The sequence below is a fragment of the Cryptomeria japonica genome, unplaced genomic scaffold (genome assembly GCF_030272615.1).
Source record: "Cryptomeria japonica unplaced genomic scaffold, Sugi_1.0 HiC_scaffold_15, whole genome shotgun sequence".
In the NCBI taxonomy this organism is placed as follows: domain Eukaryota; kingdom Viridiplantae; phylum Streptophyta; class Pinopsida; order Cupressales; family Cupressaceae; genus Cryptomeria; species Cryptomeria japonica.
Window position 1 is genome coordinate 2,220,001 of NW_026728837.1, and position 11,462 is coordinate 2,231,462.

At 63.1% G+C, this 11,462-nt stretch overlaps 2 non-coding genes across 2 annotated transcripts; both read right to left on the bottom strand.

Moving 5' to 3' along the window:
- Positions 1–2,764: 2,764 nt before the first annotated feature.
- LOC131860511 (5S ribosomal RNA) lies at positions 2,765–2,883 on the bottom strand. Its single transcript, XR_009359606.1, has one exon. It is a non-coding gene; the product is annotated as a 5S ribosomal RNA (ribosomal RNA).
- Positions 2,884–10,687: 7,804 nt separating this feature from the next.
- LOC131860512 (5S ribosomal RNA) lies at positions 10,688–10,806 on the bottom strand. Its single transcript, XR_009359607.1, has one exon. It is a non-coding gene; the product is annotated as a 5S ribosomal RNA (ribosomal RNA).
- Positions 10,807–11,462: the final 656 nt, after the last annotated feature.

Below are 11,462 nucleotides of genomic sequence, written 5' to 3' on the forward strand. Positions count from 1 at the left end.
GAAATTTTAAAATCTCCTTTTTTTTTTGCCTTTTCTGGAAATTAGTGAAGGCAGCGCATCAAAGGTGCGCACCTCGCTGCCCACCTTGGTGTGCTCTGAGGTGCGCACCCGGGAGCGCTACGAAGTGTGCTCCAAGGTGCGGCGTGCACGTTGTCGGAGCCCGGTTTGCCCCGGGTGCGCACCTCGCCTGCACCTTGGCCGGGGTGGGCACCTTGGCTGGGTTTGCCCAGGGTGCGCTCCGAAGCGGGGTTACTGGAGCGCCCCCTCTTTTTTTGTCAGAGCGTTTGGTGGGGTTTCTCGCATTGGCTCTTCCCAGGCCCGGTTGTTGGGTGCGCTCCCACCCTGGCGCGCGCGAAGTTGGAAGTTGGGTTAATTGCCCGGGCGCGCACCTTCGCCAGGGTGGGCACCTTGGTGCGCACACCTTGGCTGGGCTGCGCACCAGGGCGGGCTCAAGATGGCACCAGCATTCCCTTTTTCTCACTATCTTTCAAAACGGAAATTTTAAAATCTCGTTTTTTTTTTGCCTTTTATGGAAATTAGTGAAGGCATCGCATCAAAGGTGCGCACCTCGCTGCCCACCTTGGTGTGCTCCGAGGTGCCCACCACGGTGCGCAACGCCGGTGCGAACCCGGGAGCGCCCCGATGTGTGCTCCAAGGTGCGGCGTGCACGAAGTCGGACCCCGGTTTGCCCCGGGTGCGCACCTCGCGTGCACCTTGGTGCGCACACCTTGGCTGGGTTGCGCGGCCTGGTGGGCACCATGGTGCGCACCAAGGAGCGCTCCGAAGTGTGCTCCAAGGTGCGGCGTGCACGAAGTCGGAGCCCGGTTTGCCCCGGGTACGCACCTCGCGTGCACCTTCGCCGGGGTGGGCACCTCGGCTGGGTTGCGCGCCCTGGTGCGCACCAAGGAGCGCTCCGAAGTGTGCTCCAAGGTGCGGCGTGCACGAAGTCGGAGCCCGGTTTGCCCCGGGTGCGCACCTTCGCCGCGGTGCGCACCATGGCGTGCACGAAGTCGGAGCCCGGTTTGCCCCGGGTGCGCACCTCGCGTGCACCTTCGGCGGGGTTGCGCGCCCTGGTGGGCACCATGGTGCGCACCAAGGAGCGCTCCGAAGTGTGCTCCAAGGTGCGGCGTGCACGAAGTCGGAGCCCGGTTTGCCCCGGGTGCGCACCTCGCGTGCACCTTCGGCGGGGTTGCGCGCCCTGGTGGGCACCATGGTGCGCACCAAGGAGCGCTCCGAAGTGTGCTCCAAGGTGCGGCGTGCACGAAGTCGGAGCCCGGTTTGCCCCGGGTGCGCACCTCGCGTGCACCTTCGCCGCGGTGGGCACCATGGCGTGCACGAAGTCGGAGCCCGGTTTGCCCCGGGTGCGCACCTCGCGTGCACCTTCGCCGGGGTGGGCACCTCGGCTGGGTTGCGCGCCCTGGTGCGCACCAAGGAGCGCTCCGAAGTGTGCTCCAAGGTGCGGCGTGCACGAAGTCGGAGCCCGGTTTGCCCCGGGTGCGCACCTCGCGTGCACCTTCGCCAGGGTGGGCACCTCGGTGCGCACACCTTCTCAATGTTTTCTTGCCTTTTCTGGAAATTGGTGAAGGCAGCGCATCAAAGGTGCGCACCTCGGTGTGCTCCGAGGTGCGAACCCGAGAGCGCTCCGAGGTGCCCACGAAGTCGAAAGTCGGGTTAATTGCATTGTTTTCCCCGGGTGCGCTCCGAGGTGCGCAACATCGGCGCGCACCAAGGAGGGCTCCGAAGTGTGCTCCAAGGTGCGCACGATGGCGTGCACCTCTGGTGCGCACGATTCGGAGCTCGGTTTGACCGGGGTGCGCACACCTTGGCTGGGTTGCGCACCTTTTGTGCGCTCCAAGGTGCGCACGAAGTCGGAGCTCGGTTTGCCCCGGGTGCGCACCTTCGCCAGGGTGCGCACCTTGATGCGCACGCCTTGGCTGGGCTGCGCACCTTGGTGGGCGCCATGGTGCGCACCTTTCGTGCGCTCCAAGGTGCGCACGAAGTCGGAGCTCGGTTTGCCCCGGGTGCGCACCTTGGTGGGCGCCATGGTGCACTCCGAGGTGCCCAAGATTGGTGCGCACCAAGGAGCGCTCCGAAGTGCGCTCCAAGGTGCGCGCGAAGTCGAAAGTTGGGTTAATTGTCCGGTTTGCCTCGGGTGCGCACCTTGCGTGCACCTTCGCCAGGGTGGGCGCCTTGGTGCGCACACCTTGGCTGGGCTGCGCACACCTTGGCACCCGCGTTTCCTTCATTTTAAATTTTTTTTTTTTACAATCTCTCAAGTGGGAAATTCTATAATCTCAACTTTTTTTGCCTTTTCAGGAAACTTTTGAATGGAGCGCATCATTGGTGCGCTCCGAAGTGTGCTCCAAAGCTCTCTCCAGCTGCGTGCACCTGCCCCGGCCGCGCACCCGGCCCCGCCCAGCTTCGCTCACCTGTCCCGGGCGTCTGGTGCGGAACCTTAGAGTAAGAAACATCACCGTGCACCTTGGCCAACGTGCGCGACTCGACCGAGCGCGCACTGGCCGAGGTGCACACCGATTTCACCTGGGTGCGCGCGCAGCACCTCGGGCGCACCGGGGTGCGCGCACAACGCCCGGGTTGCACCGTGGCCTGTGTGCTCGGGGCGCCTCGGGTGCGCGCTCGGTGTCGCCCCCGCGCGCGCGGTAGTGCGGGCAGCGCACCCCGGCCCGGCCCGGCCCCGACGAGAACGCAAACGGGCAAAAGGTTTATTCAAATAGCATTGCGACGCCCGGCGAAAAACTAAAAAAGGGTGCAACACCGGGACTTCCCGGGAGGTCACCCATCCCAGTACTACTCCGGCCCAAGCGCGCTTAACTGCGGAGTTCTGATGGGATCCGGTGCACTAACGCTGGTATGATCGCACCCGTTATGAGCTTGTCGCAGTGTGTACTTAGCAAACCGCGACCCACGTGCGAATCCACCCCGGCCACCCACCCCCGTCGAGGTGCACACCCTCCCTCGCGAAGTGCGCCCCGTTCGCCAAGTGTGAGCCCTGCCCGGGTGCGCGCACCTTGCTAGGGCGTCGGGTGTGCACCCGGCCCGGCCTACGTGCGTGCACCTGGAGGGGGCGTCGTGTGCGTGCAGTGTCCCGTCTGCAACGCGGTGCCCACACACCACCTCGGGCGCAACGACCTGCGCTCACATGTGGGCCGAGTGCACCTTGGTGCATGTTCGGGGCGCCTCGGGTGCACGCTCGATCTTGCCCCGGTGCACCAAGGCGCTCGGTTTGCCCCGGGTGCGCACTTGGTGCAAGGTGGGCACCCAAAATAGGGATCAAGCACCAAAACACAAGTTTCGGGATGCAAAATGGGACCCAAGGACCACAAATGCGTTCCAAGACCCATGATGGGTCCACGAGAACAAAAATGTGTTCCGAGACTTAATAAACAAATATTGGGTTTTAGGAGAAGAAACATGCTCTGATGCCCAAAACGAGAATCGACCCCGAAAAGGCCACAGGCCAAAAGTGGGATGCGAGACAAAAAAAAATGGGACCCGAGGACCAAAATTGGGTTCCCAGGTCGAAGACAGGGCAACCGGACAAGAAACGACCTCTAAGGCTCGAAATGAGTCCCGACGACTAAAACTTGACAAGAAGCACCCATCAGGCACCCAACTCGACACCCATGGGATGCCGACCCACCCGGGCTTCCACCTAGCACACCTTGGCACCCACCCACCCTCGCACCCAACCTCGCACCCAACTTAGCACCTTTGAACCCACATTGGCACTCACCCTGACCCTGGCACCTTGGAACCCACATTGGCACTCACCTTGACCCTGGCACCCACCTTTGCACTCACCTTGGGACCCACCCTGGCTCCCACCTCGGCACCCACCCAGACACCCACCTTGGTTCCTTGGCACCCACCTTGGATCCTTGGCACCCACCCCGACACCCACCTTGGCACGCAACTTGGCTACTTGCCACCCACCTTGGCTCCTTGACGCCCACCCCGACAACCACCCCGTGACCTACCCTGGCTAGGGTTGGTGCACACCCACCCTGGTGCCCACCTTGGCACCCACCCTATGACCCACCTTGGCACGCACCTTAGTACCCACCCCGTTACCCACCCTAGGACCCACCCCGTGACCCACCTTGGCCAGGGTGGGTGCCTTGGTGCGCACAACTTGCCTGGGCTGCACACCAGGGCGGGCTCAAGATGGCACCCGCGTTCCGTTTTTTTCACTATCTTTCAAAACGGAAATTTTAAAATCTCATTTTTTTCTTTTTTTTGCCTTTTCTGGAAATTAGTGAAGGCAGCGCATCAAAGGTGCGCAATGCTGGTGCGAACCCGGGAGCGCTCCGATGTGTGCTCCAAGGTGCGGCGTGCACGAAGTCCGAGCCCGGTTTGCCCCGGGTGCGCACCTCGCGTGCACCTTCGCCGGGGTGAGCACCTTGGCTGGGTTGCGCGCCCTGGTGCGTACCAAGGAGCGCTCTGAAGTGTGCTCCAAGGTGCGGCGTGCACGAAGTCGGAGCCCGGTTTGCCCCGGGTGTGCACCTCGGGTGCGCACCTCGCGTGCACCTTCGCTGCGGTGGGCACCTTGGCTGGGTTGCGCGCCTTGGTGGGCACCATGCAGTGCACGAAGTCGGAGCCCGGTTTGCCCCGGGCGCGCACCTCCGCCAGGGTGGGCACCTTGGTGCGCACAACTTGCCTGGGCTGCGCATCAGGAAGGGCTCAAGATGGCACCCGCGTTCCGTTTTTTTCACTATCTTTCAGAACGGAAATTTTAAAATATCATTTTTTTTTGCCTTTTCTGGAAATTAGTGAAGGCAGCGCATCAAAGGTGCGCAACGCTGGTGCGAACCTGGGAGCGCTCCGATGTGTGCTCCAAGGTGCGGCGTGCACGAAGTCGGAGCCCGGTTTGCCTCGGGTGCGCCCTGGTGGGCACCATGGTGCGCACCAAGGAGCGCTCCGAAGTGTGCTCCAAGGTGCGGCCTGCACGAAGTCGGAGCCCGGTTTGCCCCGGGTGTGCACCTCGGGTGGGCACCTTGGTGCGCATGCCTTGCCTGGGCTGCGCACCAGGGCGGGCTCAAGATGGCACCCGCGTTCCTTTTTTTTCACTATCTTTCAAAACGGAAATTTTAAAATCTCATTTTTTTTTGCCTTTTTCTGGAAATTAGTGAAGGCAGCGCATCAAAGGTGCGCACCTCGCTGCCCACCACGGTGCGCAACGCCGGTGGGCACCCGGGAGTGCTTCGAAGTGTGCTCCAAGGTGCTGCGTGCACGTTGTCGGAGCCCGGTTTGCCCCGGGTGCGCACCTCGCGTGCACCTTCGTCGGGGTGGGCACCTTGGCTTGGTTTGCCCCGGCTGCGCTCCGAAGCGGGGTTATTGGAGCGCCGCCTCTTTTTTTGTCGGAGCGTTTGGTGGGGTTTCTCGCATTGGCTCTTCCGAGGCCCGGTTGCCACCCTGGCGCGCACGAAGTCGGAAGTAGGGTTAATTGCCCGGGTGCGCACCTTTGCCAGGGTGGCACCTTACCTGGGCTGCGCACCAGGGCGGGCTCAAGATGGCACGCGCGTTCCGTTTTTTTCACTATCTTTCAAAACGGAAATTTTAAAATCTCCTTTTTTTTTTGCCTTTTCTGGAAATTAGTGAAGGCAGCGCATCAAAGGTGCGCACCTCGCTGCCCACCTTGGTGTGCTCTGAGGTGCGCACCCGGGAGCGCTACGAAGTGTGCTCCAAGGTGCGGCGTGCACGTTGTCGGAGCCCGGTTTGCCCCGGGTGCGCACCTCGCCTGCACCTTGGCCGGGGTGGGCACCTTGGCTGGGTTTGCCCAGGGTGCGCTCCGAAGCGGGGTTACTGGAGCGCCCCCTCTTTTTTTGTCAGAGAGTTTGGTGGGGTTTCTCGCATTGGCTCTTCCCAGGCCCGGTTGTTGGGTGCGCTCCCACCCTGGCGCGCGCGAAGTTGGAAGTTGGGTTAATTGCCCGGGCGCGCACCTTCGCCAGGGTGGGCACCTTGGTGCGCAAACCTTGGCTGGGCTGCGCACCAGGGCGGGCTCAAGATGGCACCAGCATTCCCTTTTTCTCACTATCTTTCAAAACGGAAATTTTAAAATCTCGTTTTTTTTTTGCCTTTTATGGAAATTAGTGAAGGCATCGCATCAAAGGTGCGCACCTCGCTGCCCACCTTGGTGTGCTCCGAGGTGCCCACCACGGTGCGCAACGCCGGTGCGAACCCGGGAGCGCCCCGATGTGTGCTCCAAGGTGCGGCGTGCACGAAGTCGGACCCCGGTTTGCCCCGGGTGCGCACCTCGCGTGCACCTTGGTGCGCACACCTTGGCTGGGTTGCGCGGCCTGGTGGGCACCATGGTGCGCACCAAGGAGCGCTCCGAAGTGTGCTCCAAGGTGCGGCGTGCACGAAGTCGGAGCCCGGTTTGCCCCGGGTGCGCACCTTCGCCGCGGTGGGCACCATGGCGTGCACGAAGTCGGAGCCCGGTTTGCCCCGGGTGCGCACCTCGCGTGCACCTTCGCCGGGGTGGGCACCTCGGCTGGGTTGCGCGCCCTGGTGCGCACCAAGGAGCGCTCTGAAGTGTGCTCCAAGGTGCGGCGTGCACGAAGTCGGAGCCCGGTTTGCCCCGGGTGTGCACCTCGCGTGCACCTTCGCTGCGGTGGGCACCTTGGCTGGGTTGCGCGCCTTGGTGGGCACCATGCAGTGCACGAAGTCGGAGCCCGGTTTGCCCCGGGCGCGCACCTCCGCCAGGGTGGGCACCTTGGTGCGCACAACTTGCCTGGGCTGCGCACCAGGAAGGGCTCAAGATGGCACCCGCGTTCCGTTTTTTTCACTATCTTTCAGAACGGAAATTTTAAAATATCGTTTTTTTTTGCCTTTTCTGGAAATTAGTGAAGGCAGCGCATCAAAGGTGCGCAACGCTGGTGCGAACCTGGGAGCGCTCCGATGTGTGCTCCAAGGTGCGGCGTGCACGAAGTCGGACCCCGGTTTGCCCCGGGTGCGCACCTCGCGTGCACCTTGGTGCGCACACCTTGGCTGGGTTGCGCGCCCTGGTGGGCACCATGGTGCGCACCAAGGAGCGCTCCGAAGTGTGCTCCAAGGTGCGGCGTGCACGAAGTCGGAGCCCGGTTTGCCCCGGGTGCGCACCTCGCGTGCACCTTCGCCGCGGTGGGCACCATGGCGTGCACGAAGTCGGAGCCCGGTTTGCCCCGGGTGCGCACCTCGCGTGCACCTTCGCCGGGGTGGGCACCTTAGTGTGCAGACCTTGGCTGGGTTGCGCGCCCTGGTGGGCACCATGGTGCGCACCAAGGAGCGCTCCGAAGTGTGCTCCAAGGTGCGGCCTGCACGAAGTCGGAGCCCGGTTTGCCCCGGGTGTGCACCTCGGGTGGGCACCTTGGTGCGCATGCCTTGCCTGGGCTGCGCACCAGGGCGGGCTCAAGATGGCACCCGCGTTCCTTTTTTTTCACTATCTTTCAAAACGGAAATTTTAAAATCTCATTTTTTTTTGCCTTTTTCTGGAAATTAGTGAAGGCAGCGCATCAAAGGTGCGCACCTCGCTGCCCACCACGGTGCGCAACGCCGGTGGGCACCCGGGAGTGCTTCGAAGTGTGCTCCAAGGTGCTGCGTGCACGTTGTCGGAGCCCGGTTTGCCCCGGGTGCGCACCTCGCGTGCACCTTCGTCGGGGTGGGCACCTTGGCTGGGTTTGCCCCGGCTGCGCTCCGAAGCGGGGTTATTGGAGCGCCGCCTCTTTTTTTGTCGGAGCGTTTGGTGGGGTTTCTCGCATTGGCTCTTCCGAGGCCCGGTTGCCACCCTGGCGCGCACGAAGTCGGAAGTAGGGTTAATTGCCCGGGTGCGCACCTTTGCCAGGGTGGGCACCTTACCTGGGCTGCGCACCAGGGCGGGCTCAAGATGGCACGCGCGTTCCGTTTTTTTCACTATCTTTCAAAACGGAAATTTTAAAATCTCCTTTTTTTTTTGCCTTTTCTGGAAATTAGTGAAGGCAGCGCATCAAAGGTGCGCACCTCGCTGCCCACCTTGGTGTGCTCTGAGGTGCGCACCCGGGAGCGCTACGAAGTGTGCTCCAAGGTGCGGCGTGCACGTTGTCGGAGCCCGGTTTGCCCCGGGTGCGCACCTCGCCTGCACCTTGGCCGGGGTGGGCACCTTGGCTGGGTTTGCCCAGGGTGCGCTCCGAAGCGGGGTTACTGGAGCGCCCCCTCTTTTTTTGTCAGAGCGTTTGGTGGGGTTTCTCGCATTGGCTCTTCCCAGGCCCGGTTGTTGGGTGCGCTCCCACCCTGGCGCGCGCGAAGTTGGAAGTTGGGTTAATTGCCCGGGCGTGCACCTTCGCCAGGGTGGGCACCTTGGTGCGCACACCTTGGCTGGGCTGCGCACCAGGGCGGGCTCAAGATGGCACCAGCATTCCCTTTTTCTCACTATCTTTCAAAACGGAAATTTTAAAATCTCGTTTTTTTTTTGCCTTTTATGGAAATTAGTGAAGGCATCGCATCAAAGGTGCGCACCTCGCTGCCCACCTTGGTGTGCTCCGAGGTGCCCACCACGGTGCGCAACGCCGGTGCGAACCCGGGAGCGCCCCGATGTGTGCTCCAAGGTGCGGCGTGCACGAAGTCGGACCCCGGTTTGCCCCGGGTGCGCACCTCGCGTGCACCTTGGTGCGCACACCTTGGCTGGGTTGCGCGGCCTGGTGGGCACCATGGTGCGCACCAAGGAGCGCTCCGAAGTGTGCTCCAAGGTGCGGCGTGCACGAAGTCGGAGCCCGGTTTGCCCCGGGTACGCACCTCGCGTGCACCTTCGCCGGGGTGGGCACCTCGGCTGGGTTGCGCGCCCTGGTGCGCACCAAGGAGCGCTCCGAAGTGTGCTCCAAGGTGCGGCGTGCACGAAGTCGGAGCCCGGTTTGCCCCGGGTGCGCACCTTCGCCGCGGTGCGCACCATGGCGTGCACGAAGTCGGAGCCCGGTTTGCCCCGGGTGCGCACCTCGCGTGCACCTTCGGCGGGGTTGCGCGCCCTGGTGGGCACCATGGTGCGCACCAAGGAGCGCTCCGAAGTGTGCTCCAAGGTGCGGCGTGCACGAAGTCGGAGCCCGGTTTGCCCCGGGTGCGCACCTCGCGTGCACCTTCGGCGGGGTTGCGCGCCCTGGTGGGCACCATGGTGCGCACCAAGGAGCGCTCCGAAGTGTGCTCCAAGGTGCGGCGTGCACGAAGTCGGAGCCCGGTTTGCCCCGGGTGCGCACCTCGCGTGCACCTTCGCCGCGGTGGGCACCATGGCGTGCACGAAGTCGGAGCCCGGTTTGCCCCGGGTGCGCACCTCGCGTGCACCTTCGCCGGGGTGGGCACCTCGGCTGGGTTGCGCGCCCTGGTGCGCACCAAGGAGCGCTCCGAAGTGTGCTCCAAGGTGCGGCGTGCACGAAGTCGGAGCCCGGTTTGCCCCGGGTGCGCACCTCGCGTGCACCTTCGCCAGGGTGGGCACCTCGGTGCGCACACCTTCTCAATGTTTTCTTGCCTTTTCTGGAAATTGGTGAAGGCAGCGCATCAAAGGTGCGCACCTCGGTGTGCTCCGAGGTGCGAACCCGAGAGCGCTCCGAGGTGCCCACGAAGTCGAAAGTCGGGTTAATTGCATTGTTTTCCCCGGGTGCGCTCCGAGGTGCGCAACATCGGCGCGCACCAAGGAGGGCTCCGAAGTGTGCTCCAAGGTGCGCACGATGGCGTGCACCTCTGGTGCGCACGATTCGGAGCTCGGTTTGACCGGGGTGCGCACACCTTGGCTGGGTTGCGCACCTTTTGTGCGCTCCAAGGTGCGCACGAAGTCGGAGCTCGGTTTGCCCCGGGTGCGCACCTTCGCCAGGGTGCGCACCTTGATGCGCACGCCTTGGCTGGGCTGCGCACCTTGGTGGGCGCCATGGTGCGCACCTTTCGTGCGCTCCAAGGTGCGCACGAAGTCGGAGCTCGGTTTGCCCCGGGTGCGCACCTTGGTGGGCGCCATGGTGCACTCCGAGGTGCCCAAGATTGGTGCGCACCAAGGAGCGCTCCGAAGTGCGCTCCAAGGTGCGCGCGAAGTCGAAAGTTGGGTTAATTGTCCGGTTTGCCTCGGGTGCGCACCTTGCGTGCACCTTCGCCAGGGTGGGCGCCTTGGTGCGCACACCTTGGCTGGGCTGCGCACACCTTGGCACCCGCGTTTCCTTCATTTTAAATTTTTTTTTTTTACAATCTCTCAAGTGGGAAATTCTATAATCTCAACTTTTTTTGCCTTTTCAGGAAACTTTTGAATGGAGCGCATCATTGGTGCGCTCCGAAGTGTGCTCCAAAGCTCTCTCCAGCTGCGTGCACCTGCCCCGGCCGCGCACCCGGCCCCGCCCAGCTTCGCTCACCTGTCCCGGGCGTCTGGTGCGGAACCTTAGAGTAAGAAACATCACCGTGCACCTTGGCCAACGTGCGCGACTCGACCGAGCGCGCACTGGCCGAGGTGCACACCGATTTCACCTGGGTGCGCGCGCAGCACCTCGGGCGCACCGGGGTGCGCGCACAACGCCCGGGTTGCACCGTGGCCTGTGTGCTCGGGGCGCCTCGGGTGCGCGCTCGGTGTCGCCCCCGCGCGCGCGGTAGTGCGGGCAGCGCACCCCGGCCCGGCCCGGCCCCGACGAGAACGCAAACGGGCAAAAGGTTTATTCAAATAGCATTGCGACGCCCGGCGAAAAACTAAAAAAGGGTGCAACACCGGGACTTCCCGGGAGGTCACCCATCCCAGTACTACTCCGGCCCAAGCGCGCTTAACTGCGGAGTTCTGATGGGATCCGGTGCACTAACGCTGGTATGATCGCACCCGTTATGAGCTTGTCGCAGTGTGTACTTAGCAAACCGCGACCCACGTGCGAATCCACCCCGGCCACCCACCCCCGTCGAGGTGCACACCCTCCCTCGCGAAGTGCGCCCCGTTCGCCAAGTGTGAGCCCTGCCCGGGTGCGCGCACCTTGCTAGGGCGTCGGGTGTGCACCCGGCCCGGCCTACGTGCGTGCACCTGGAGGGGGCGTCGTGTGCGTGCAGTGTCCCGTCTGCAACGCGGTGCCCACACACCACCTCGGGCGCAACGACCTGCGCTCACATGTGGGCCGAGTGCACCTTGGTGCATGTTCGGGGCGCCTCGGGTGCACGCTCGATCTTGCCCCGGTGCACCAAGGCGCTCGGTTTGCCCCGGGTGCGCACTTGGTGCAAGGTGGGCACCCAAAATAGGGATCAAGCACCAAAACACAAGTTTCGGGATGCAAAATGGGACCCAAGGACCACAAATGCGTTCCAAGACCCATGATGGGTCCACGAGAACAAAAATGTGTTCCGAGACTTAATAAACAAATATTGGGTTTTAGGAGAAGAAACATGCTCTGATGCCCAAAACGAGAATCGACCCCGAAAAGGCCACAGGCCAAAAGTGGGATGCGAGACAAAAAAAAATGGGACCCGAGGACCAAAATTGGGTTCCCAGG